Source organism: Schistocerca americana, chromosome 11 (genome assembly GCF_021461395.2).
Source record: "Schistocerca americana isolate TAMUIC-IGC-003095 chromosome 11, iqSchAmer2.1, whole genome shotgun sequence".
In the NCBI taxonomy this organism is placed as follows: Eukaryota; Metazoa; Arthropoda; class Insecta; order Orthoptera; family Acrididae; genus Schistocerca; species Schistocerca americana.
In genome coordinates this window covers 63,809,317-63,836,697 of record NC_060129.1, presented here as the reverse complement: position 1 = coordinate 63,836,697, position 27,381 = coordinate 63,809,317, and the positions used below count along the sequence as shown (strand labels likewise).

At 38.6% G+C, this 27,381-nt stretch overlaps 1 long non-coding RNA gene across 1 annotated transcript in view; it reads right to left on the bottom strand.

Moving 5' to 3' along the window:
* The window catches only part of LOC124553923, a 47,218-nt gene extending 39,623 nt beyond the window's left edge, over positions 1-7,595 (bottom strand). The window contains exons 1-2 of the long non-coding RNA XR_006968167.1: positions 7,500-7,595; positions 988-1,056 (exon numbers count right to left, since the gene is read on the bottom strand). This is a non-coding gene — a long non-coding RNA (uncharacterized LOC124553923). The remainder of the gene's footprint in view (positions 1-987; positions 1,057-7,499) is intronic.
* Between the last annotated feature and the right edge of the window lie 19,786 nt (positions 7,596-27,381).

The window sequence follows — 27,381 nt, the reverse complement described above, 5'->3', positions numbered from 1 at the left end:
TTAACAAACAAAAGTACACATTTCTTTGTTATAAAATACAACTGAGTACTACATTGTATTACACAGCACGTATCTTAAATAGACCATTCAACCGCCCACAACTGGCCTGGCATCAGATCATTTAGTGCACTGATGTGTTGTTGCATTTGTACACTTTCATTTTGCAGAAAGGTTCTTATACACATTACCTTTACAAATTGGCCTTCGCCAGAACATGCACAATACCATTAACCAAAAACTGGTTACATTTTCAATATTTTTATGCAGGAATCAAGCTATTTCAAATTATCTCTGATAAAATAGTTCATCTGGATACAATTTACTACAAAATAGCATCTAAAACGTAATTTTGCATTTTGAAGCAGAAACGTAAATTTTTCCAATCCCTATAAAAAAGTGCAAGAGTGCAGGTTGTGACGCACAGATGACGACATATGGAGGTGTTTCTTGTCATGACTCCTCTACGGATAGCCAAAGTGGTTATGGCGACCTAACACATAAACCAGGAGATCCGGGTTTGAGTCCCAGAGATCCGGGTTTGAGTCCCAGTCCAGCACGAATTTTCTGCCATCTGATTTCTCCTGAAACTGCAGCTATTGCTGGTTGTGTCCTTTTCCAGTAACTGAGTAATGACAGTCTTTTCATCTGTTTACATATCTACAGTACTTCACTTGCCTGTCCCTGAACCACATGCACATCATCATCAAGTCCTCCAGCATTTAACAATAATTTTCTAGTTATGTGAAATCACTGTACACAACTGTATCATTTGCAAAGAGTCCCTTAGAAATATCTACCTAATTTGTGTGTGTATACACAGTACAATTGTGGCTTATTATAATGTGTATTCTCCAGTTTGACTTTCAACTATAGTATATAAGAAATGTTATGTATATGCGTTTTCTACTACTGGTAAATGAAATACAATTAACAGTTATCTCATTACTTCAGTGTGTAACTGACAGTCAGTATTTCATGAATACTTACACCTTCCTCTTCTTTGGGGAATATCTGGACCGGTGAGAGTGTGGCTGCTTCATCCACTTGGTCATTTATCTGCAAGTGGAAAACAAATTAGTCAATGATCTTCATAAAAAAACAACACAAGGAACTTTTATACGAATTTTAAACGAAAAATAACCAAATACAGCCCACTGAACTTGGAAACTGAAGACAGAAATGGAAATATGTGCAAACAATTTCCAATATTTCCAAAACCATCTCAACTACGAAGAACACAGAAAAGTGGTCTTGAAGAGCTCGACAACCAGCCCTAACTCTGAACCGTCCATCACTGAGGAATTACAGTCATTTCAAATCTCAAAAACCACAAGGTCTCAGAGAGACCAAATCGAGCTGAACTTTGAGGAAAAAATGTCACAGACGCTCACCACAACTTTTTTGAAGAAATATGAATACATGAAAAACCCCTGATGAATCGAAGACGGCCCTCGTCCACCCACTCCATAAGAAAGTGTCCCAAGCAGATCACAACTATGGAGGAATCTCCCCCTAGACATAACATACAAGATACTCTCCATAGTCTTAGTAAACAGAGCAAAATCCCAGTTAGACAATTAACTTGAAGTATATGAAATTGGCTTCAGGAAAGGAAGAGCCTGCCCAAAACAAACACTAAACCTCAAAAACTTCATGACATACCAAAAATGAAGAGCAAAATGATATGTTATGACTGTCATTGAGTTTTTAAAATCATGAAACTCAATACACCAGGAATCCCTTATATATACTAAAAGAATTAGCCCTAGATAACAAAAAATTTAAATCCAATCACAGAGACCCTTATCACCACATATTCCAAAGCCAAATTCATGGGAGAACACTAACCCTTTTGAAATAAAAACTGGTATAAGCTAAGGAGATGGAATCCCCCACTGCTAGTTAAGTGCTCCCAAGAAAAACTTGTTGGAGAGACTGGAACACAGAGATAGTGGAATCTGCCTAGGAGCACAAAACAAAAGGCATCAAAGCCAACTATCTAGCCTTTGCAGATGATATAACCCTACTAGCTGAGACCTGGGAAATAGCCAAAGAACAGACCCTTGAACAGAAAAAACAGGTCTCAAGGTCTCAAAACCCTCAAAAAGACCAATGTAACAACAAACATAAAAAACCCACCACAACATTTTAAAGTGGGACAACAAAAAGTAGAGATAATCAAAGAACTCAAGTACATTCCAGAATCCATCAGCTGGAATGGGCTCGAGAAAAAGGCAATGGAAATTAGAAGTAAAGTTGATCTGGTCTTCTATCTCGCAAAAAACACATACAACAAAAGGTCCCTCTCACAGAATGCAAAAATAAGCATTGTAACAGTGTAGTAGTCAAACCAGAAGCCCAGTATGCAGCTGAAACAGTATCACCAACCATGGCCTAGTTGAAAGACTGGAGATAGAAGAAACAAAGATATTAGAAACATTTCTTGACCCCAGATTTCACAACAATTAATCCGCACCAAAAATGAAACCCTTTACCAAACTACCGAAAAACTCTCAGACACAATTAGGACAAAAAGAATTCATTTTTATGGATACATCTTCATTCTGAACCAAAATAGATCAACTGAATAAATTATGACTACTTCTGCAGGAAAAAAATGGATTACTGAAATGGAAAAGGACTTCAGATAACTCCGAATCACAAGAGCTATGTTCAAAAATAAAACGGAGAAAAAGAGAGAGGAGGAAAAGAACACAATGGGAGGGAAGGGAGGGAGGGAGGGAAGGAGAGGGGGGGGGGGGGGGGGGGGGTAAGTTCCAAAATCAAATCCTAACGAACATCCACATCTCTGAAGAAGATAGGAAAGCAAGGTCAAAAGGATGAAACAATACTGAGCTACTAACAGAAAGGCACAAAACATTAAAAAGTGATTAATTTAACATATCGCAAAGTCGGGTGAAACAAAAATAAAAAGAAGATTCTGCCATTATTATAATGTGTGGTTTCTAAATTTCCTTAATATTAAGTGTGTTGTTGTTGATGATGCAGCCTTCAGTCTAAAGGTTGGTTTGATGCAAATCTCCATGCTAGTCCATGCTGAGCAAGCCTCTTCACCTATGCACGATACTGCAACCTACATCCATTAGAACCTGCTAGCAGTAGCCAAACCTTGGTCATTATCTCCAATTATTACCCCCCCCTCCCCCCCCCCCAGTTACTTTCCCATTACCAAACTGGTGACTGCTCAGTATGAGTATTATTAACCATACCCTTCTTTTAGTGAAACAGAGCCACAAAACTCTTTTTTGGCGAATCTGATTAGTTATTCTATCTACCCACCTGATCTACAGCATCATTCCAGAGCACCACATTTCAAACGTTTCTATTCTCTTCTTGTCCGAATTGTTTATCAACCATGTTTTATTTCAGTACCGGTCTACACACCAGACAAATACCCTCAGAAAGGACTTCCAAACACTTATACTTTTAGTTTGATGTTAACAAATTTCTCTTTTCTCAAAACACTTTTCTTGCTACTAACAGTCTGCATTTTATATTCTCCTTCACTGACCATCATCAGCTTTTTGTTCCACAGATAGAAAAACACATTTCATTTCCTAATCTAACTCCCTCAAGATCACGATTCATCTACCTTCCACTGACCTTGTTTTACCTTCGATGGTGTTCATCTTACAGCCTCTGTTGAAGACATTACACATCCCACACCACACTGCTCTTCCAACTAATTTGTCGATTCTGAAGAAATTACAGTGTCTTCGGCAAACCTCAGTTTTTATCTCTTCTTCCTGAACTTTAATTTCATTTAAGAATTCCTCCTTGGTTACCTTTACTGCATGCTCTACGTACATATTGAAACACATCGAGGATAGGCTACAACCCTGCCTCACTCCATTACCAACCACTCTCTCCCTCTCACGTCGTTCAAATCTTTGTGACTGCCGTCTGATTTCTGTAATAGTTGCAGATACCTGTTTGGTCACTATAATTTATCCCTGTTATCTACAGAATTTCTAAGAGTATATTCCAGTCAGCATTGTCAAAAGCATTCTCCGAATCTGCAAATGCTATAAATCCAGGTTTCCCTTTCTTTAACCAATCTTCTAATATAAATCACAGGGTCATTTTTTCCTCACATACCGCTACATTTCTCCACAACCTGCACTTACCTTCCCTGGGATCGGTTTCTACCAATTTTTCCATTCTTCTGTAAATTATTTGTGACAATATCATGAATTATTAACCAGAACAAATTTTCACTCTGTAGCGTAGTGTATGCCATTATGAAACTTCCTGAGTAAGGCTGTGGCTAAACAATGTCTCTGCAACACCCTTTCTTCCAGAAGTGTTAGTCCCACAGGTTTTGAATGAGAAGTTTGGAAGGTAGGAGATATACTGGCAGAGGTAAAGCTCTGAGAATGGTAAAGATCTCTGGTTTGAGCCCTGGTCCAGCGCACAGTTTTGATCTGCCAGGAAGTTTCATGAGTTATTAAACTGATAGTTTGTCTGTCTCATATATCTTGAACAGCACATGCAATAATTATATAATGGTTGGCGCTCTCAAACATATCAGTAATACTGGGCCAATGTTGTCTCAGGGTATATACGCTGACAAGGAAGGAGGCGGGAGGGGGAGGGGGGGCGATGGATTTTTTCCCAAATTTCCCAGTTAAAAATAAACTTTCCCTGTGTTAAGTGACAATATACTTTTCCTTGGCGCTGCCGAACTGACAAATCCTTTGAATTGTAAAGGTATTGTATACAAGGGTAGAACTTCCCGGTACTTCAGCAAAAAATAACTTGTTTTGGAAAAATATTTGATGCGCAGCATCATGTACAGCACATATTTTCAAATTACAAATGTATAAATACGAATTCCACCAATTAAAGCACGGTATCTTTCGAAGCACTGAAAACGAGATTGCGATGTGCCATTGCCACCAATCATAGCTCAAGTTACAGTACTCCCCAGCCAATGACAGCAGATATTCAGAGCACAGGACTTGTGTTGTAGTCGGCCAATAGCAACATCACTGTTAAGTAGAGCGAATATGCAAACAGGAAAAGTTAATGGTTTAAATTAACATACATTCAGTATAGCTACATGAAAAGATAAGCTATCACCTACAATATACCAGCCATCGAAAGCTTTTTGCCTTTTTTTTTTTTAGGATACGATGGATCCTTTGACAAGCACTCCAACTTTTCCATAGAAAAGCCAGTTACATGGAAAATTGCTCAAGATTTCACCTCGAACTGCTTTTGAAGGATAATTTTACTTTTTGCCACCGTTATTGCATAATTTGTAATCTATGACAGAAATAAAACAGATATGAAAAACTAAGCTTGTCCTTTTTTAGTGTGTTACCTTTCAAGACAAGATATATCAAACACCAATACACTGATTGGTTGGTTGGTTGGTTGGTTGGTTGGCTGGTTGGTAGGTTAGGGGGAAGGGACCAAACAGCGAGATCAATAGTCCCATCGGATAGGTGAAGGGTGGGGAAGTCGGCCATGCCATTTAATAAGGAACCATCCCAGCATCTGCCTGAAGCGATTTAGGGAAATCATGGGAAACCTAGCCAATGGCCTTGCTGCTGTTGTTAACACCGGTTCCCATCAGGTCACCGAAGTTAAGCCCTTTCGGGATTGGCTAGTACTCGGATGGGTGATCATCTGGTCTGCCAAGCCCTGTGGGCAAGCGAGGTGCACTCAGCCCTTGTGAGGCAAACTGAGGAGCTACTTGATTGAGAAGTAGTGGCTTCCGTCTCGTAAACTGATATACGGCCGGGAGAGCGGTGTGCTGACCACGTGCCCCTCCATATCCGCATCCAGTGACGCCTGTGGGCTGAGGATGGCACGGCGGCCGTTCGGTACCGTTGAGCCTTCCGAGGCCTGTTCGGAGAGTTTTTTTTATGGAAAACCTAAATCAGAATGGCCAGACGCAGGCCTGAACTGTCGTCCTGATGAATGGGAGACCAGTGTGCTAACCACTGTAAGGTGTTACTCAGTCTAATATGCTGGAAATATTTAAATAATGGCATAAATGGCTGGTCTTCTAGATTCAAAATTTTTCTACACGGCTGTCCTTCAAAGTGTTAAGTTTTGAGTGACAGTCAAACGTTCTGTGATTTAAGAAATTAATCACAGATTCTCACATGCGACGTAAGTCATCTTGCATAATAGGAAATTTACTTCGTAAATAATGCTTCTCAAACCACCATCCTCAATATTTTCCCATGACCTGTTATAAAAGTAAACTGTTGTGACATCATACTCATTGAAAGCAGTTTGTTGTTACAAAATATAACACAGTCTTCATCCTAAAGCCTTCAACACATTTTGCTGTTGGCAGACACTTGTGTGTGCACTTTGTTTTGTAGTAAATGGCGCACTTTCTTTGCAACTAAAATTTCATTTTGGTGTTATTCTCTCATTTATATTTTCTTTATGCAATATTATCCTGCTGTAGTGGGCCAAAGTAAAATTTTTGTTACGAATATCAGTTCTTACTCGTCAAAATTACAAAAATTTAACTGGAAACTAAAACAATGAAAAATTATCAGAAATCTTAAAGATTCCTGTGTTCTCCCAAGATTTCCCAGTAGCCTGGGGTATATACACCCTGTGTCTATCCAGCAGCCTTGTTTCAACTTCAGTCTTTCACTGTAGCAGACATGATATGAAACTGCATCCATACAGCTTCTCTGTGATAGCTATAAGGAACAGAAGTAATATTTATTCCTTGAGAAAAACTTTCAATACCCAATATTGCATAAATTAGTCTTTATTGTGGACAACCGGTTTTGACAGTTCTAACTGTCATCCTCTGGTCTTCAAAAAAATTTTGTTATGAAACATGTTCCACTGTGAGCTTGTACCTTATGCCACACTGTCATTGCACTGCTTAAAATGCAGGACATTATACATAATTTAGTCAAAAATAAAACCATTTACAGTTAAAAAGCACCTCGTGCACACGAGCACGTTTGCATAAGCAGTGCTCGCGGAGGCTTGTTAATTCTTGAAGCACATGATATACAGCAAAGTGCACATCTGTTTATGTTTGCAGAAATGTTCCACACATTGTGGATCCAAACCTCAGCCAAAGTATATGGTGCAACTACAGTTTAATGTATACTGTACATTTTAAGACTTAACGAGCCTCTGCGAGTGCTATGTATGTGAACATGCTCGTGTGCACAAGCTGCTTTTTTAACTGTAAATGGTTGTGTTTTTGAAAAACCTATGTATAATGTGCTGGGTTTTATCCATAAGCTACAAATTCACAACGGCACATGTTTCATCACAGAAATTTCTTAAGACCAGAAAACGACAGCTCCAACTGTTGAAACCGACTGTCAACAATACAGACTAACTTCTGTGATCTTTGTTAATGAAAGCTTTTTCCCCCTCACAAAACACAGACTGTGTCATCCAAGTTCTCAACATGACAGAATTCAGTCAATATTCACATAACTGCAGTGCGTACTCGTCAGTCAATGTTTCAGAATACTTACAAACTGCACTTCTTTGACAAATGTCGAGACTGATGGAAGTGGTACAACTTCATCTCATTGGCCAGGTGTCTGAAAGCGGAAAAAAAGGTCACTCAATTATATGTCCTCTTTTCTTTATTTCCTCTTTTTTTACCTTTAAATTAGTTTTATTCACACAGCCATCTTACAAATGGTTTTGTTGTTTTTTTTCCCCTTTCTGTAAAAAAAAAATCAACATTACACAATATTATAAGGGCATTTAGATATGAAGTTACAAATTCTCTTACACAGTGTTCAATGGGTACAGTGGATAAGAATGACTGTTGTTATTGTCAAAAGTATGATCATATGGTGTATAAAGTGAAACTTGAGACTGGATTGAGGACTTTTTGGTAGGGAGAACATAGCGTGTGATCTCGGGTGGAGAGTCATCATGAGATGTAAAGTAACTTCGGGTATGCCCCAGGGAAGTTTGTAGGGACCCTTGCTATATGTGTTGTACATTAATGACCTTTTAGACAATATTAATATAACAATGGAAATAATCAATTATTGATAATACAATGTAATGCCACTGGCTCTGAAAGCTTGCAAAAGTCAAATCCTTTTGTGTGTGTGTTCCCCTGCCGCCACTTGGTGAGTAGGCAATATTAATAGTAACATCAGACTTTTTGCAGATGCTGCAGTTACCTATGTTGGAGTACTGTCTGAAAGAAGCTGCATAAATATTCAGTGAGATCTTGACGAGATTTCAAAGAGGTGCAAAGATTGGAAACTTACTTTAAAGGTTCAGAAGTGTAAAATTTTGCACTTCACAAAATGAAAAAAAAAATGTAGAATCCTACGACTATAACATCAGTGAGTCACTGTTGGGAATCAGCCAGCTCATACAAATACCTGGGTGCAACACTTTGTATGGATATGAAATGGAATAATCACAAAGGTTCAGTCACGGGTAAAGCAGATGGCAGTATCCTGGGGAAGTTAATCAATCTACAAAGGAGATTGCTTGCAAATCACTCGTGCAACTGGTTCTAGAGTATTGATCAAGTGTGTGGGGTCCGTACCAGAAAGGACTAACGAGGGATAGTGAAGGTGTACAGAGAAGGGCAGCACAAATGGTCACAGATTTGTTTAATCCACGGGAGTGTGTCACAGAGATACACAAGGAGCTGAAATGGCAGACTCTTGAGGATATACATAAACTATCCCAAGAAAATCTATTAAGAATGCTTCAAGAACAAGCTTTAAATGATAACACTAGGGATATACTACAACCCGCTATGTATTGCTCACACAGGGATCGTGAGGATAAGATTAGAATGATTACTGCATGCACAGAGGCATTCAAACAGCAATTCTTCCCATGCTACTTATGTGAATGGAACAGGAAGAAACCCTAATAAATGATACAATGGGACATGCCCTCTGTCTTGCACCTCACAGTGGTATGCGGAGTGCAGATGTTGATGTAGATGTTGATGACAAGTACGACACCCAGTAGTCTGATTGGCAGCATTTAATTGTTGAAATATTCTTCTTATATTGCATAGGTTTCTTCCATCTCATTTAACACTAAAAAACCTGAACTTACAGGACTGAATATTTTAGTTGCTCTGATAAAGACACTGGCATATCTAAGGCAAGGCTTATCATTCTCATAACAAGCCAGCTGATTACTCACCACTGCACAGTTATTTATTTATGCAAGTCCTCTATTAAACAAATTTTGAAAAGTGCAAGTACTGTCTACCAATTGTAAAGCAACATATTTTACACACTCAATGCACTGTAACATAAAACTTGACTATAAACAATATTTTTAGCTTCCTCTCTGGGAGAAGAACACATAAATTTTTGGGCAAATTTAATTTTACAGAAGCAACACGTTGCTGTCGGGGTCATCAATCTCGACACTGGTCTGATGGACATCTCCGTGCTACTTTATCCTGTGCAAGCCTCTTCATCTCATACTAACTACTGCAGCTTACATCTTTCTGAACCTGCTTACTGTATTCCTCTCTTGGTCTCCCTCTACGATTTTTACCCACCACACTTTAGTGATCCCTTGATGTCTCAGAATGAGTCCCCTCAACTGATCCCTTCTTTCAGTCAAATTGTGCCTTTCAGTCAAGTTGTGCTACAAACTTCTTTTCTCCCCAACTCTGTCCAGTACCTACTCATTAGTTACATCATTTACGCATCTAATCTTAAGCATTCATGTGTAGCACCAGATTTCAAAAGCTTGTATTCTTGTCTAAACTGTTTACAGTTCATTTTTCAGTGCTCTACATGGCTACACTCGAGACAAATATTTCCAGAAAAGATTTCCTAACACTTAAATCTGTATTCGATGTTAACAAACTTCTCTTTTTCAGAAAATGCAACAATGGAAAATCCAGGATGGAATGTAACAGTATTGTGAAAAGCAAAGTTGCTACTCACCATATATTAGATATGCTTTATTTACTTGTGACAGTCTGTTTTTTTGTGCCTATTTGTGACTCAGTATTTCCACTTTGTGATGAGAGCAACTTTCCTTTTCATAATCTTCTTCAGAAAAGCTTTTCTTGCCATTGCCAGCCAACATTTTATATCCCCTCTACTATGACAGTCTTCAGTCATTTTTCTGCCCAAATAGCAAAACTTATCTACTACTTTCAGTGTCCTGTTTCCTAATCTAATTTTCTCACCATCACCTGATTTAATTTGACTACATTTAATTTCCTCATAATTGCCTGATTTAATTTGATAATATTCCACTATCCTTGTTTTGCTTTTGCTGCTGTTCATTGTATATTCCACTCTTTTCGTTAAACTCCTCTTCCAAGTACTTTCCTGTTTCTGACAGAATTGCAATCTCATTGACAAAGTTCAAGGTCTTTACTTCTTCTCCTTGGACTTTAATTCCTACTCCCAATTTTTCTATGGTTTTCTTTACTGCTTGTTCAATGTACGGACTAAATAACATCAAGGGTAGGCTACAACATTATCTCACTCCCTTCCCAACTACTCCTCCCCTTTGATGCCCCTAGACTTTTATAATTGCTCTCTGGTTTTCTGTATAAGTTGTAAATAGCCCTTTGCTCCCTGTATTTTATCACCACTACCTTCAGAATTTCAAAGGGAGTATTCCAGTCAACACTGTCTAAGTCTACAAATGCTATAAATGTATGTCTGACGTTCCGTAACCTATCTTCTAAGATAAGTTATAGGGTCAGTATTGCCTCGTATGTGCCTACATTTCTCCGAAATCCAAACTGATCCTCCCCGACGTTTGCTTCTACCAGTTTCCCCATTCTACTGCAAATAATTCCTGTTATTATTTTACAACTATTACTTATTAAATGATATTTTGATAATTTTCGCTCCTGTCAGTAGCTACATTCTTTGGAACTACAATTATTACATTCTACTTGGAGTCTGAGGTTATTTCGCCTGTTGCATACATCTTGCACTCCAGATAGAGTTTTGTCAGGTGTGGCTCCCCCAAGGCTACCAGTAGTTGGATCTCATCTACTCCCAGGACCTTGTTTTGAATTAGGTCTTTCAGTGCTCTGTCGAATTCTTCTCGTAGTATAGTATCTCCAATCTCATCTGATCTACTTCAGTTTCTATTTCTATAATATTGCCTTCAAGTTCACCTCTCTTGTAGAGACCTTATACATACTCCTCCACCTTTCAGCTTTCCCTTCTTTGCTTACGACTGGTTTTCCATCTGAGGACACACCATATAGTTTTTCAAATAAACCAGCTTCCCCACTTGATTATAGTTTCTTGTTTAACAGAGACCCTGTATCAACTAGATGCAGTATAAATGTAGGTTTACCTGTGCCTCTTTGTGTTTAGAAAGATGAACAATTTCTCAGAAAATACCACAATAGAAAAAAAGAAAGAAAGAAAAAAGCTTCTACATTTCAACACTTCTAGAACATTCTCCATAACTGTAACTAAAAGTGCAATACATCAGCCCCCAAATACTAACAGACAATAATCAGGGTTGCCACAAATTTGCAAGATATTTCCCTGATTTCCGGACAAGTTTTCCATGACAAATTTTGAGATCTCAAAGGTAAGTTAAGACGTAAGTTGACAATCTGTCTTTGCGGCTATGGTACAATAGTGCAAATGAGGAAATATTTTAAAAAGCTAGCAATCAGATGGGGTTTCGTGATGTGAGCAAAAGTCTTAAGTACTAACATCAAACTCTTTTGTAATGAACTGCTGTTAGATGGAGAAACCAAGCCAAATGGTATGTGTGTTTCATTCAGACCACTGATATTATTTTACTTCAATAAAACGAAACACACATTGTGATAAAAATGCATATTTCCTTGGAGTTGCAAGACAGATTTAAAATACATTCACTGATTTCAGAAATAACCTCAGGAAAAAGCTGGCCTCTTGAAAGAAGTGTATAAGGTGGGAAAGAATTGTGTAAAGCAACAGTGCAGGGGACCCCCAATGAAATATCGGTTCTACAACGTTTGTTATTGTCAGTTATTACCCACTGTGCTACATCTGTTATTTTACAGGTATTCAGGGATTTTTCTTTCGAGAAATATATAAGAACAAACCGCCAGCAACTGGCATAATCTTTTTCTTCTTATTTTCCACGCTTTCTAACATATACAGTACTTTTAAGCGCCAAAATGAACTATAACAAATAAAATGTCTATAAAATGCCACACTGTACAACATGCTTATGACGAGACAGTTGTAATTCCTGAAGTCCATCGCCCACGGCCTCTGGCCTGCCGGCGAACACCACAGTCCTAGGCCTACGAATAATCCGCGAAAATCTGCTGCATTACATCACACACAAACAGACCCAGCCAGCGGGCAGGTCGGTGAGACTAGATCCGACAGGCAGGGCCTGCACCTCAGTGGGAACCAAATGGCTTTAGGTCGGCAGGCCCGATCCGTTACAGATACCCACAGGAGCAGCCTGCACTTTTGGCCCACCTCGGAAATCCCGCACACAGCCAGCTCTTCACGAGCAACAGACAGCTAGTTGAAGAAATGAGACCGTGGTGATCAATCCGTGCAACAGGTAACTTGCTCAAATACTCTGAGAATCAATAATAATGAGGATAGGTAGTACGGTAACTCACCATAAAGATGATTGCTGAGGCTCAGACAGACATGTAGGAAAAACAATCACACTCTCACAACTAAATGTTCAATCTAAGTATTTGTCACAAAATGAGAGAGTGCGTGCGCACGCACACACACACACACACACACACACACACACACACACACACACACACACACACACACACACACACTCATTCTCTCTCTCTCTCTCTCTCTCTCTCCACTCAGACACAACTCAGTCACACATAACCTCTGTCTCCGGCCACGGCATCTGCAGTTTCTGAGAATCAGATCCAAATAAACTACTACTCTTGCCTCCCTGGGTCTCGCTGGCAGCTGCTAGGCTAGGGGCAAGAAGTGGTGGCAACACTGACTGCAAGCTGAGGGGAGTGGTAGGAAGGGAAGAAGCAGTGGGAATGAGGAAGTAAGGAAGCGGCGCACACTACTCGGCTGCTCCCAGCCGCGATGATGCACGACACCTCAGTAAACACCAACCATTTCATTTTCTGAGACAAAAACCAAATATTTCCAGTGTTTTTTTTCAGATTTCCCTCATGTGTTTGAAATTCCCTGATATTCCCTGATTTCCATAATCTGTGTCAACCCTGATAATATCGGAATTTTCAATTATGTTTACCCAGCCCCCACCATTTCCGATCCTCCTAGTGAATGGGTCTAAAATTCCCTACATTATCCTTTTCTCATAGAGCAGTTCATACAACTGACCATTCCCAAAGCAAAAATTACAAATGTGGCTAATTACTGGGCTAACATATGTGCCACAGCATTTAGATATTCTCCTACACATCCCATTATAATCCACGGGAATCCTTAGTCTTTGGCAATTTAATTAGTGACTCGATCTCCCCATTGTCAGTACCACAGAGCTGTAATTCGTGTAGCAGTCATGGAAAGTCATTTTCTAAGAGTTGAATTACTCCCTACAGAAACTAAGTTTTAATTTAATTCAATAGCTGTTTTTAGAAAGTGACTCTGTAAGTGTAACAAAATAGCAAAACTATCATAGTTGTGGCACTGCTGTCCACTGACCCTGTGTAATGTGTGTGAATTTTACTGAGAATTTTCCGAGAAGAGAAGAGGAAACTGATTTCGAAATTTAAGTGCCGAGACAAGTCATCCACCAAGAAACAGTTGCGGTTCTGCATTAATCCTGACAAGATTTGACTGTATGTTTATTGAACAAAAATTTGAAAAATTGGTATGATAAAGATAAAGATAATATTTGAATAACACAGTTTATAAATGGTAGGAGTAAACTTAGTCAAGACTTCTACAAATTTTTGAGAACAATTCTCATGGAGAAACATCAGACTGGCTAACAGTACTTCAAGAATGGATAAAAAACTGTCTCAACCACAATAAAACATTTATTTAAAAGTGTTATCGGTTTCAGTCAGATTGTGACCATCTTCAGACCATTTATATGACGACGGTAGGCGGTGGCACAGTGCTGAACGGGACAGGTGTTATAACTCCACAAAGTGAGTTTTTGACATTCATGGAGTAATAACACCAGCTCCATTCACTGCCACTACCTAGCATTGTGGTATAAATTTTGAAGATGGTCACATTGCAAGCGAAACTGATAAACATTGTAAACAAATGTTTTATTGTGGTCGAAACTGTTTTTAATTCATTTTTAAAGTAAGAGTTTTGTCTACTGTGTGTATTCCAGTGATGTTATGATATAAAAAAATAAGAGAGTTTTATAACAATTATGCATGAAATGAAAGGATGTTTCAATATTTGTAATTAATAATTTTCAATAGTCTATAATTTAAATGTTAAGCATAAATGACTTTTTGCAACCAAATGTTTTTGGCCACAGTGGACTTCTGACTAGGGCAGTTTGCTCAGGTGACTTGCTGAGCCGAGAGCATGTGAGGTGTTTTGGGGTCTTTTGTCAGTGGACGCCAATCTGGTAATGTTGTTTAGGCAGCAAAATGCTACTCGTGCATGAGTGTTGAGTAAAGAATTTTGGAAGTTAATGTTTTAATGTTCAAACTGAAACATATCAGTGTTTCGTTCAGTGGTTCTGAGATATCAGTAGATGGCATCCTTTTGTGCACAACTTAACTTTTTTTTAGATTCACATATATAGTTTATCCAAAGACTGGAAGTCATTTGGCCTATTTCATTTGTTCTTGTTATAATATTGAACAGGTTCCAGCATCTTGATATCATAAGATCTCATCTTTCATTTTATATTTGGTGTCAACAAATCCTGTGTCGAGGTGTTAGAGCTCGAAATCTGAAATATTGTGAATAAATCAAGTGTTTCAAAAGTCTTGTTTACATTCATCAGAATTGCCCTGATTCCAGTTGTTTAAATATATCACTCAATGTATTTTTTAAAAATTCACTGACTGTATTTCATTGGCTACTTATTTAAAATTAAAATGTGCTCTTAAGGACATAACTGCAATGGTGGACAACCACTCCCCTACGTAGATGAACTGTCTGCTACTCATTAGGTTGTTCAGTCACCCCTTTGGTGGGGAAGTAAAGTTGGTTCCTTTGGTATGCACATGGGGTACTTATTAGTGCATGCTACTACTGCTTATGTTGCAACTTAAGCACTGTACATATACCTGACTTAACAGTAACAAAATCAGCATATATGTAGATGGCACATTCATAATATATAATCAAACTGAAGAGCAAATAGAAATGTTGTTATGTAGATTCAACAGCTTTCATAAGAACAGCCATTTCACACAGAGAGAACACCAGAAAGATAACAATATAAACTTCTTTCACACGACAATAACAAATACAAAGCAGACCCTGAACATCAATATGCACAGAAACCAACACAAACAGTCACTGACACTGCAAATCCCCCCACCACACACACACACACACACACACACACACACACACACACACACACATGCAAAACAATCTGCATTCACTACTTTCTTAAACAGAATCCAGAAATTCCCACTTCATGCTGGCGACAATGACCCACAAACACACACAATCAAATAGTGGCTATGATGAATATGTACTAGGTGTGCTATCACAACACATACCAGAAAACAAACTGACAGGTCCATCAGCCAACATACAAAAACCCAACTGTATAACTATACCACAATTCAGAGCCATTTTATACAAAACAGCCAACCTGTTCGAAACCAGAGGTATCAGGATCACTTCTGCCAACAACAACTTAACTGGTTCATGACATCACACAATCAACAGAAGAACTGAGCAAATTACAAACTTACACAGCTATATGCAGTCATTGCAACTATTGTAATACTACAGTGATCAAATGGGCAGACATTTTAAAACCCATTTTAAAGAACGTGTTGACCGTTTGAGACTTGATGAACCTAAGAAGTCAGCCACAGCAAAACACATGGACAAAACAGGCCAAAGTGTTGCAACAGCATAATTTCAAAAAGAGCTGGAAAATGGCAATCTCGGAGGAAATGGATGAGTCATCCACGTTAAAAGTTGAAAAACAAGATCGTAAATGAAACAGTGGAGTTTAACAACCCATATTTCTTGACCAACTTCAATTCAATAGAACACATATATACACATTAAGATCATATACAAACCTAGATCCCAGCAACATCTTTCAAATTCTTTAAAACAAAAATTTATAGTGTCATTTCTAAAATAAAATTGTCACAGTCTCCCATTCTGTAATATATGTTGTCGAGCAATATCAGTGATGTGACAGTATAATATGTAGAATGCATCGCAAGTGAGTGCCAACAGCCGGGTAGACATACTGATAGGTGGACCAAAACACAGTCTGTTCTGACTGCCATGTTGCTTTGCTCAACAGTCAAGTTCTTTTGCGATATCGTGTTTCGAGTTACCTTCAGGAATTTGCCAACGATGGCTAACAAATTCATAGAAATGTTCATAGAAATGGAGGTTGCTGAACACATCGTAAGAAGACAGCCACTTCAGATGAACAAAGTGAGTTGTTAATTAAAATTTTTCTGTGTGAACAGCAGACCAACAAACAAGGAGGCATTGCCTCTTATTAAGCTATCCTTCTGTTTCTCTGCAGGATGCCCACAGCAGCTGCCAAGACTACACACACAAACTTTAACATCTACGCACCCTTGCGCTAAATATTTTTCTACTGCCACTGCAGCTCAATGATGGTGCCTAACTTCAAAGTATGTTGCTAATTAAATAATTTCAGTAGTCAACACATTTTGTGACTGGTAGCAGTATTCCAAAAACCTTTTCATATTTAAGAAACACACAGTAGCAAAAAGCCTCGTTGCGTATCATTTCCTGGCCACATACGTGTCCTTGTCGTGTTCGCCATTGTGGGTGCTACACTAGGTTTCTGGTATTCTGGCGATAGGGGACATGGTTCCGCAGGGAGAGGGCTGAGATATCCAAAACCCTTCTACATGTACAAGCAGAGCGAGGGAAAAATGACTGTCCACATGCCTCCTTAAGGGTCCTAATTTCTCTTATCTTCGTGGTCCTTACACGAAATGTACATTTGTGGCAGTAGGATCAATCTGCAGTCAGCTTCAGATGCCGGTCCTCTAAATATTCTCAACAGTGTTCCTCGAAATGTGTGTCACCTTCCTCCAGGGATTCCCATTTGAGTTCGAGTTCCTGAAACATCTCCATAATACTTGCAGGCTGATCGAACCTACTAGTAACAAATCTAGCAGCCCACATCTGCATTGCTCCAATGTATTCATTTAATTCTCCCTGGTGCACATCCCTGGCACTCTAGAATAGGTTACTCAAGAACAGGTCGCACTAGCGTCCTATATGCTGTCACCTTTACAGATGAACCACACTTCCTCAAAATTCTCTCTATCAACTCGAGTCAAGCATTTGCCTTTCCTACTACAATCCTTACATGCTCATTCTATTTCAGATCACTTTGCAATGTTACACCTCGATATTTAAACAACATGACTGTCAAGCAATGCACTACTAATGCTATAATCAAACATTACAGGCAATGCACTACTAATGCTATAATCAAACATTACAAACATTTTCTTGCTCATTTACATTAACTCATATATTTCTACTTTTAGAGGTAGCTGCCTTTCATCACACCAACTAGAAATATAGTCCAAGTCATACTGTATCCTCCTACAGTCACTCAGTGATGATACTATCCCATACACTACAGCATCATCTGCTAACAGCCACAGATTGCTGCTCACCCTATCTGCCAGATCATTTTTGTATACAGAAAATAACATAGCTCCTATTACACTTCCCTGGGTCACTCCTGATGACACGCTCACCATCGAGAACAACATACTGTGTTCTGTTACTTATAAGCCACTCATATATTTGAGAACCTATTCCATATGCTCGTATCTCCGTTAACAGTCTGTAGTGAGGCACTGTGTCAAATGTTTTTTTAGAAATCTAGGAATGTGGAATCTACATCCTGCCCTTCATCCACAGTTCAAAGGATATCATATGGGAAAAGGAAAAGCCAAGTTTCACATGACACATGAGTGATGCTTTCTAAAACTGTGCTGACTGAAGGACAGAAGCATTTCAGTATTCAGGAAATTTATTACATTTGAATTGAAAATACAGTCAGGAACTCTGTAGCAAATCAATGTTAAAGATATTAGTCTGTAATTTTGTGGATCGGTTCTTCGACCTTTCTTACATACAGGAGCCACTTACGCTTTTTTCCACTCACTTTGGACTTTGAGTTGGGCAGGAGATTCAAGATAAATGCAAGCTAAGTACAGGACCAATGCCATAGAGTACTCTTTGAAACCAACCTGGTGACACTTGTTTTCAGCTGTTTCCCTTGTTTCTCTATGCCAGAGGTACACTACCACTCATTATTTTCGATACACCCTGCTACTTCATATTTACAACACAAATCGAACATTATTTCTCACAAAATATTATTATATTAACTTCCACATATATAATACAATCGCAATCATTATATTTTACTTTCATTAAAGTACCCTCCTTTGGATTTAATGAATGTCACACAAAGTCGAAGCATGCGCTCAATCAGTTTTTGTAGGTATTGTGGATCTATATGATTCCACAGATCCTTAACAATACTCCAGAGATATTCCTTGCTGGATATATTAACTTCCATGATATATCTGTACACTTCATCCCAGACTATTTCAATGGGATTACAATCAGGGCTTTGAGACAGCCATACCATATCATTCAGTACTTTCTGATCTTCCTTTGATGCAATGTAGTTCTACAGTATGCTGACCAATGTTTTGGGTCATTATCCGGTTTTAAGGTGAACCCCTTCCATATTAAGTGCAATCCACTTCATATTGCCCGATACTGAAGTATGCAGTGGTACTGCTTCTGATCCATACACCCCTCTATTTTCACTATGTCACCAACTCTATCCCCAGCAAAACATCCTCAAACCATAATAGAACCTCCACCGTGTTTAACTGTAGGTAGAACACACTTCTGGGCTACCGTTTGCCCTACAAATCGGCGAACAAATATTATCCTTCTGGTTCCAAAAATCTCTAACTCTGATTCATCGGTGAATAACACCTTCAGCCAATCTTCCAGTGTCCAACTACGGTGTTTTCTAGTCCATTCAAATCTCTTCTGTTTATCTATGGGCCTTAGAAGGGGTTTCCTTACTATGACATATCCTTTCAACCCGATTTCAGTCAGTCTCCTTTTTACTATTGCAACAGATATTGTTGTCATGTTCACTTCTACCAATTCTGCATGAATTTGGGGCGCTGTTTTAAATCTGTTTCTCTTACTGGTAATTCTGATATATTTATCTCACTTTTGGTTGTTTTACGAGGTCGTCCTGGTCATGGTATGTCCTTATTGCTACCTATTGTCTCCTGGCAGTGAAAGGCGTATTGCACTCCCCCTACAGACACACTACACTGTTTCACAATTTGGCGAATAGAGAAACCTGCTTGGCTAAGTGCTACAATACCAGCCAGTTTTTCTACGGACATCTCCACTCGTGAAGCCATACTAGCAGTGTGCACACTTCAATGTCACTAAGGCACTGAAATGCAGGAACCACACGTTACGTATCTTAGCAACGCTTGTCATTCGCTGCAGACATCGCATCACTACAGGGAAAATTCAGGTCCACTAAACGCGGCGTCTGCCACCAAATAGGTAAACAAACATATCAGATAGGTACATAATATTTATGTATACAACATTGTTTGTTGGATACTGTTGTATCTCTATGACCACAAACAAAAATCATGACATGTGTACAACTGTTGTACTATTCCTTTGCTTCGTCAACCGTACCCACGGTATTAGACCTTATCTACAGAATCTAGATGTCATTCATTGCATGTACTGAAATTAATTAGCAGTAGTGTATCTGTTATTGTATCTTCCATATAAGGGTCCGTGCAGTGGTCAAACTATCTTCGAATGACTCTAAAACTGTCCTTATACAGCACCAGACAACTTCACCATCACACTCTAATTAAAACTCAATAGAGAAAATATAATTATCAATGTCTCTTTGATATATACGTCCCACGAATTACTGAGCAGTACGTGTTGTTAGTAGGTGTCAATAACAGGCAATGGAAATGCCTGAATTCTGTTGCTTAACTCGATCTGGTGAAAGCAGTTCGGAATTCTCGAAATCGAGGAGTCGGCCGATAGCATTTGTAGGGTTTGGAGGAGGAGGCTAGTGCTCTCTGGGGTGGAGCTGGTGTTCCAAAGTATTCACCATCAACAGTTACCTTCCAATCCTGGAAAGACTACAACAATAGGAGGTGTATTTCTGAGTGTGGGTGTGAATTCTGTCCAGTCATTTTGCGAACACACATACACTACATATGCGCATGCCTTATATCACATAGCAGATCCATAAATTCCAACTGTTTTCATGGAAACTGAGTGTGGTATTTTTGTGCAACTTTTTTCTTTCTGACTCTAAACTGTTCATCATTTTTGTCTTTGTGTATATTTTTGACACAAGTTGGTGTGAACCAGCTGGAGGTGGTGCCATAAATGTATGCTATGTACACAATCCAGTCCCACTGTTGAATCTCGGATTTATTCCTGACTGTAGTTAGGTATGGGGCTTTCTGGAGATTTCTCACATTGTTGGGAGGCGAAGGCTATTTTAAAATTAAGACTGAAAAAGCCATTATTCAACTGAGATTCGATCCCACACCTCTTAGTTTTTAGGCATGCACTTTACCATTAAACCACCAGGTCCAACATGTACTTGGATAGTTCACCTGTGACATATATGGTGATATCTTTTGATTGCAATTAATTAGAAACTTAAATTATTTACACAGTCAAGGAACCATAGAGCTTAGTACTTGACATAACTTTCATTGTCATACCTATACCTGCTCCTGAGGAAAAGGTGTCTTGACAGGCAGGCGAACAGCAAACTGGGGCCAATAAATAGCAAAAAAATATTGTTTTATGTGACACAGTAAGAACTCAACAGTTTCTGGATTTTATTCCTTTACTTGTACTGTGAAACCATGCTTCTTGCCAAATTTTACTATTGTAAGTCAATGTAAAGCACGCTATAGGATTTCGCGAGTGGGTTTGTGGGTGTCAAATATGCGAAATAAGTGGCCATACTGCATGGACTTAGAGAAGCTTAAATATTTTACATTGCCAAGGAACCATAGTAGCTGACAAAAAATTTCAACTTGGTACACTTGATACCTGTACCCATTCCCGGAAAAAAGGAGTCTCAACAGATGGATCAATGTAGGGGCCACTCCTGTTCCTTATTTATATAAATGATATGCCCTCTAGTATTACGGGTAACTGGAATTGTAAGCCCTGACCTGGGTTAGACACTTAATCATTGATCAGATAATCAAACAAATGTGAGGAGTCTTCTATTAAAAGAATCCACCAGTTTGGACAGTCACGTAGAGATTATCCCGGCGAAGACACCATTCGGATATGGTGGGGTGTCATGTAGAGTACAAAGGCAAGTCTGAGCACCTAGCGATGCACTAAATGAACAAACAAGCAACATATTCCACATAAGAAGGTGCTAAAATTAATTCTTTAAGGAAAGTTGGTAAATTGAAACATTTAACAGACATCTTAGATCAACAGAACATAGTTATCACAGCCCTTCAAGAGTTAACCGGGACACTATCGAATCAGGGGGATATCGAATTTATAAGGGACCACCAGGAGAAAGGGTAATAGAAAATCTTCCCCAATTTGGTGTGGGTTTCTTGGTACACAATATAATATTTGATTGCATTCACGATCTTTCGTCCAGTTCCTCAAGAATCGCATTGTTAACAATTAAGGTGGAAAACAAAAGATACACACTGATAAATATTCATGCTCCAACTAATGTTAAAAATAGAACTGACAAGGATGGAACAGAAAAATTCTGGGATGAACTTGATCAACTAGTAAGGACCATACTAGAAACTAACATTAAAATTCTGCTTGGAGACTGTAATGCGAAGACAAGGCGAGAGAAGAAATTTCGAGGTGTGGTGGAGCGACGGCCAGCTCATAAACTTATGAACAGGAATGAGGAACGGTTAATTGAATTTTATACTACAAATGGATTGGTGTTTAAGACAAGGTTTAAGAGAAGATCACATAAGTTAATGACATGGAAATGTCCTAACGTCAAGCTAGTAGAGTTCCAGATAGATGTGGCGATGGATCAGAAATACCATAAGGAAGTCTATTTTAAGTGCTGCGTGGCGTTGATGTTTATTCAGACCACCACATTTCTAAAATTAAAATCTAACTGACACCTAAAAGAAAAAGCAAACCTCAAAAGTTAGAAACAATGAGAACATATGATCCTAGTTATGATATTAATAATCAAATATATTACGAGAGATCAAGAATACCTATAAGTGACAATCTAGAAGCCACTGTCAATTGATTAAAAGCCTTAGCTGAAGAAGTAGCTCCTGTATGGAAACGCAAGAAACATGCTTGGTGGAATGAGGAATGCGATGTAGTGATTCAATGTAAACATAAGACCTGGTTAAATTACCAACAAAAGAGAACTGAAAGCTCCAGGGAGGAATTAATAAATGCTAGATGATCAACCGCCAAAGAAATTAGTTGGGTCAAAAGGCAATTCCATAAGGAATTGCTAAAAATCACCACAAAACCAGACATTACTAACAGACATTCAAACAGTACCAGTCGAAATACACTCCACCTAATCTTATGATGAAGTATACAAACGGCAAGGTAGCACACAACAATTACGACAATTCAATGATATTGGCTAAATATTTCAAACAGTTACTAAATAGTGTGGAACTTGAACATCATTCTGAATCTGACCCCTATCCAAGAAACAAAACACATTTAGAAAGACTTATACCACCACTTCCAGATGAAGTACAAGCAGCGATTAACTCACTTCGGAATTATAAAGCAGCAGGTGAGAACCAACTAGTGGCAGAACTTTAGAAATATGCAAATGTACAAATTATTCTGAACTTACACAAACATCTTTCTGACATTTGGAATACTGAGAATTTACCAGAGGAATGGAATGTTGCGATAATCCATCCACTACACAAAAAAGGAGATAGATTGGATCCAAATAATTATAGGGGTATATCCCGGCTGGATATTACTTATAAAATTTCTTTCAAGGTTCGGTATTTCAGAATTCATGAATAGCTTGATGGTGAACTAGGCGAATATCAAGGAGGCTTTCGTCCAGGACGAAGCTGTCCTGATCAAATTATTAGTCTCATATGGATAATGAAACATCGAAGGGTCAGGGACAAGAAACTAGTGATCATGTTTGTCGATTTTAAAAAGGCCTACGATAGTATCCATCGTGAATCTCTACTGTCAATTCTTAAAGAATTTGGTTTACATCAGAAACGTGTCAACCTTGTTGCAGTCACCCTTCAAAATACTAAAGCTAGAGTAAGGTTCAGAAATGAATTCTCTAAACCTTTTGAGATCCATACTGGCCTATGACAAGGCAATGGATTGTCTCCATTATTGTTCTATTGGGTGCTGGAGAAAATCATGTGTAAATGGAACAAGATACGCCCACCACCTATTAAGACTGGATGAAAGATTCGACTTAACTGCCTTGCATTTGCATATGATTTGGCGCTATTAGCAAACAATATTAATGAAGCAAAGGTTCAGACAGAACAAATAGAACGACTAGCGGCAAAGATCGGATTGCAAATTTCGTTTGAGAAAACAGAAATGATGCCCAGCTTTCTCGGTTGACACATCCCGTATCATACTCCATAATGATCAAAAAATTAAAATAAAGTTTAAATATCTTGGTGAGATTATTACCTGGAATGTTAATGAAAGAGCATCAGTAGATAGTAGAACATTAGAACTTCAGTGGGCGCAGAGAACTATGTGGCCACCTACTAAAAACAATCTCTCTCAATAAATGCTAAATTTCGACATTACTCCTCCATCGTTAAACTGGAAGCAACATATGCAAGTGAAATACTATTCCGACTAAATACTCAAGCAACAACTGACAAATTGCAGAAAGTTGAGATAAGAATACTCCTAACAATTATCGGTAAGAAACATCAAGTTAATGGGCAGAGGAGACTTTTGCCAATTTCAGTAGTGTTTAAAGAAAGTGAATCCATTTTTGATAAAATGCAGAAAATAAGGATTGCATTTTTTGGCCACATATCTCACCTTCCAAATACTAGAATCCTGAAGCAACTTTTAGACTACTTCTGGAACAGTAAAACCAAAAACATCTGGTTTAAAGAAGTACAAAGTGATCTGGATGAACTGAACATCACCACACACCAAATTCAACAAAGTGAAGAGAAACTGCTTATGGAGAACAAATACACATGGCTGAGATTCAAACCATCAGTATGGAAGAAATATGTCATATCTGCAGAAGAACAAGCAGCCAGATCACTGCAAATGAAGAAGTTTTGGAAAACGAAGAAATTGCTGACTGCTAAGACCTAAATTTAATCATTGTAGACTCTGTTGTATTATGTTTGATTTTAGTGCTCCGATGTGGGCATAAACTATGTAAATAAATAAATAATTACGGGTAACTCTAAAATATTTCTGTTCCTGATAACACTAGCTTGGTAGTAAAGGATGTTGCGCACAACATTGGCTCGGTTTCAAATAGTGCAGTTCATGACATAAGTTCGTGGCCTGTAGAAAATAAACTAAAGCTAAATCACAGTAAGACTCAGTTTTAACAGTTTCTAACACAATTCCACAAAACCTGACATTTTAGTTTCACAGAATGGGCATATGATAAGTGAAACTGAACAGTTCAGATTTCTAGGTGTTCAGATAGATAGTAAACTGGTGATGTAAAGTGCACGCTCAGGATCTTGTTCGAAGACTTAATGCTGCCATTTTTACGATTCGAATGCAATCTGAACTGAGTGATCGCCCGACATGAAAATGAGTCTACTCTGCTTATTTTTATTCACTTATGTCATATGGTATTATGTTTTTGGGGTAACTATTCCCATCCTAAAAGGATAGTTTTGGCCCAGAAACAGGTGGTTCGGGCAATAAGTCATGTAAGTTAACCTCTTGTAGACCCCTGTTCACAGGTCTGGGTATTTTGACATTAGCCTCTCAATATATATATTACTTACTGTCATTTCTTGTTAACAATATTAGCTTATTTTCAAGAATAAGCAGATTTCACTCATTTAATACTCGGCAGAAATCAAACCCGCATTTGGATTGGACTCCCTTAACTCTTGTGCAGAAAAGTGTGAAGTATACTGCTGCAACCATTTTCAAGAAGTTACCACTAGAATTCAAAAATCTAGCAGTAATCCATGCGCTTTCAAATCTAAACTGAAGACTTTCCTCATGGGTCACTCCTCCTATTCTGTTGAGGAGTTTCTTAAAAATTAAGCTGATTCTTACGTTATATTGCTGACTGGGTTTACTGAAAGTTATGGCTTGACGTTTTTCAGGCTTATACACATTTTATTTTTATCTGTTATTACTTTTATGTTGTAATGTCATGTACTGACACATTCCAGGACCTTGGAGATTTGCTCCTCAATTTGATTTTACAGAACTTGACGCGTAAATAAATAAAATAAAAATGGCCGCACGGGTAGGCAGACAGACGGACGGATAACATAGTGATCCTGTATGGGTTCCATTTTTATCAGCTGAGATACGGAACTCTAAAAATGAGGAATTCTGCAGTTTATTAATAATGTAAGGCACATAGGCCCACATTTTGCATGTATTGTTACATATTAGTACACATATTTTGTTTGTGTTGTATTATTGTTTATTTGAGGTATTCCTTGGGCGGTGTGTGGCATTAGAAATTTGTCAGCAAATGCCTTTATGTCACACCAACTCTACATGGATGTCTTAAGGAGCGCCTCAGAGTAAGAGATATCTGACACTGTCAATGAAAGCTACAAGCAAAAATGCTACTGTAAAAACTTGTACAGAAAAGCTGACAGTGAGTACTAAAAGTTGCTCTGATGTATATACAGAGGTAGCATATAACAAGGTACTCTGTTATCTAATTCTGTCGATAACTATTTCCCAGTATGAAGGAGTAAAAAATAATGATAAATAATAGTAAAGAATATAGTGAAAAGGAAAATACTTTAAGAGTAACAAAATTGTAATGGATTTTACATACAGCAGACTCTCTCACATGGCAGTCCTGGAGTGTAACATGAATCTGGAATGGAAGAAATTTGGTTTGACAGTTGAAATAGAAAATAATTACTAACAACTTGCTACATATATTTGTAATCAAAATTTACTATATTTTTGTCATCACATGCCTTGGAGTTAGATATCTGGACTGTATTGAAACTTATAATAAATGAGGAGGCTAAGTATTTGCAGCAAGAAATTACTACAGGAATTTATTACCCTTTTCTGTTTGGACTTTGATCATGTAGCAAATTTATCAAGACTGAAGATTATTTTATTACACCACTGGCCATTAAAATTGCTACATCACGAAGATGATGTGCTACAGGCGCAAAATTTAATCAACCGGAAGAATATGCTGTGATACGCAAACGATTAGCTATTCAGAGCATTCACACAAGGTTGACGATGGTGGCGACACCTACGACGTGCTGACATGAGGAAAGTTGCCAACCGATTTCTCATACACAAACAGCAGTTGACCGGTGTTGCCTGGTAAAACATTGTTGTGATGCCCCGTGTAAGGAGGAGAATTATGTACCATCATGTTTCCGACTTTGATAAAGGTCGGATTGTAGCCTATCGCGATTGTGGTTTATCGTAACACGACACTGCTGCTCGCCTTGGTCGAGATCCAATGACTGTTAGCAGAATGTGGAATCGGTGGGTTCAGGAGGGTAATACGGAATGCCGTGCTGGATCCCAACGGACTCATATCACTAGCAGTCGACATGACAGGCATCTTATCCCCATGGTTGTAGCGGATCGTACAGCCACGTCTCGATCCCCAAGTCAACAGATGGTGATGTTTGCAAGACAACAACCATCTGCACAAACAGTTCGACGCAGCAGCATGGACTATCAGCTCGGAGACCACGTCTCCGGTTACCCTTGACGCTGCATCACAGACTGGAGCACCTGTGATGGTGTACTCAATGACGAACCTGGGTGCACGAATGGGAAAACGTCATTTTTTCGGATGCATCCAGCTTCTGTTTACAACATCATGATGGTCGCATCCGTGTTTGGTGACATCACAGTGAACACACATTGGAAGCGTGTATTCGTCATCGCCATACTGGCGTATCACCTGGCATGATGGTATAGGGTGCCATTGGTTACAAGTCTTGTTCACACTGACGGCATTTTGAACAGT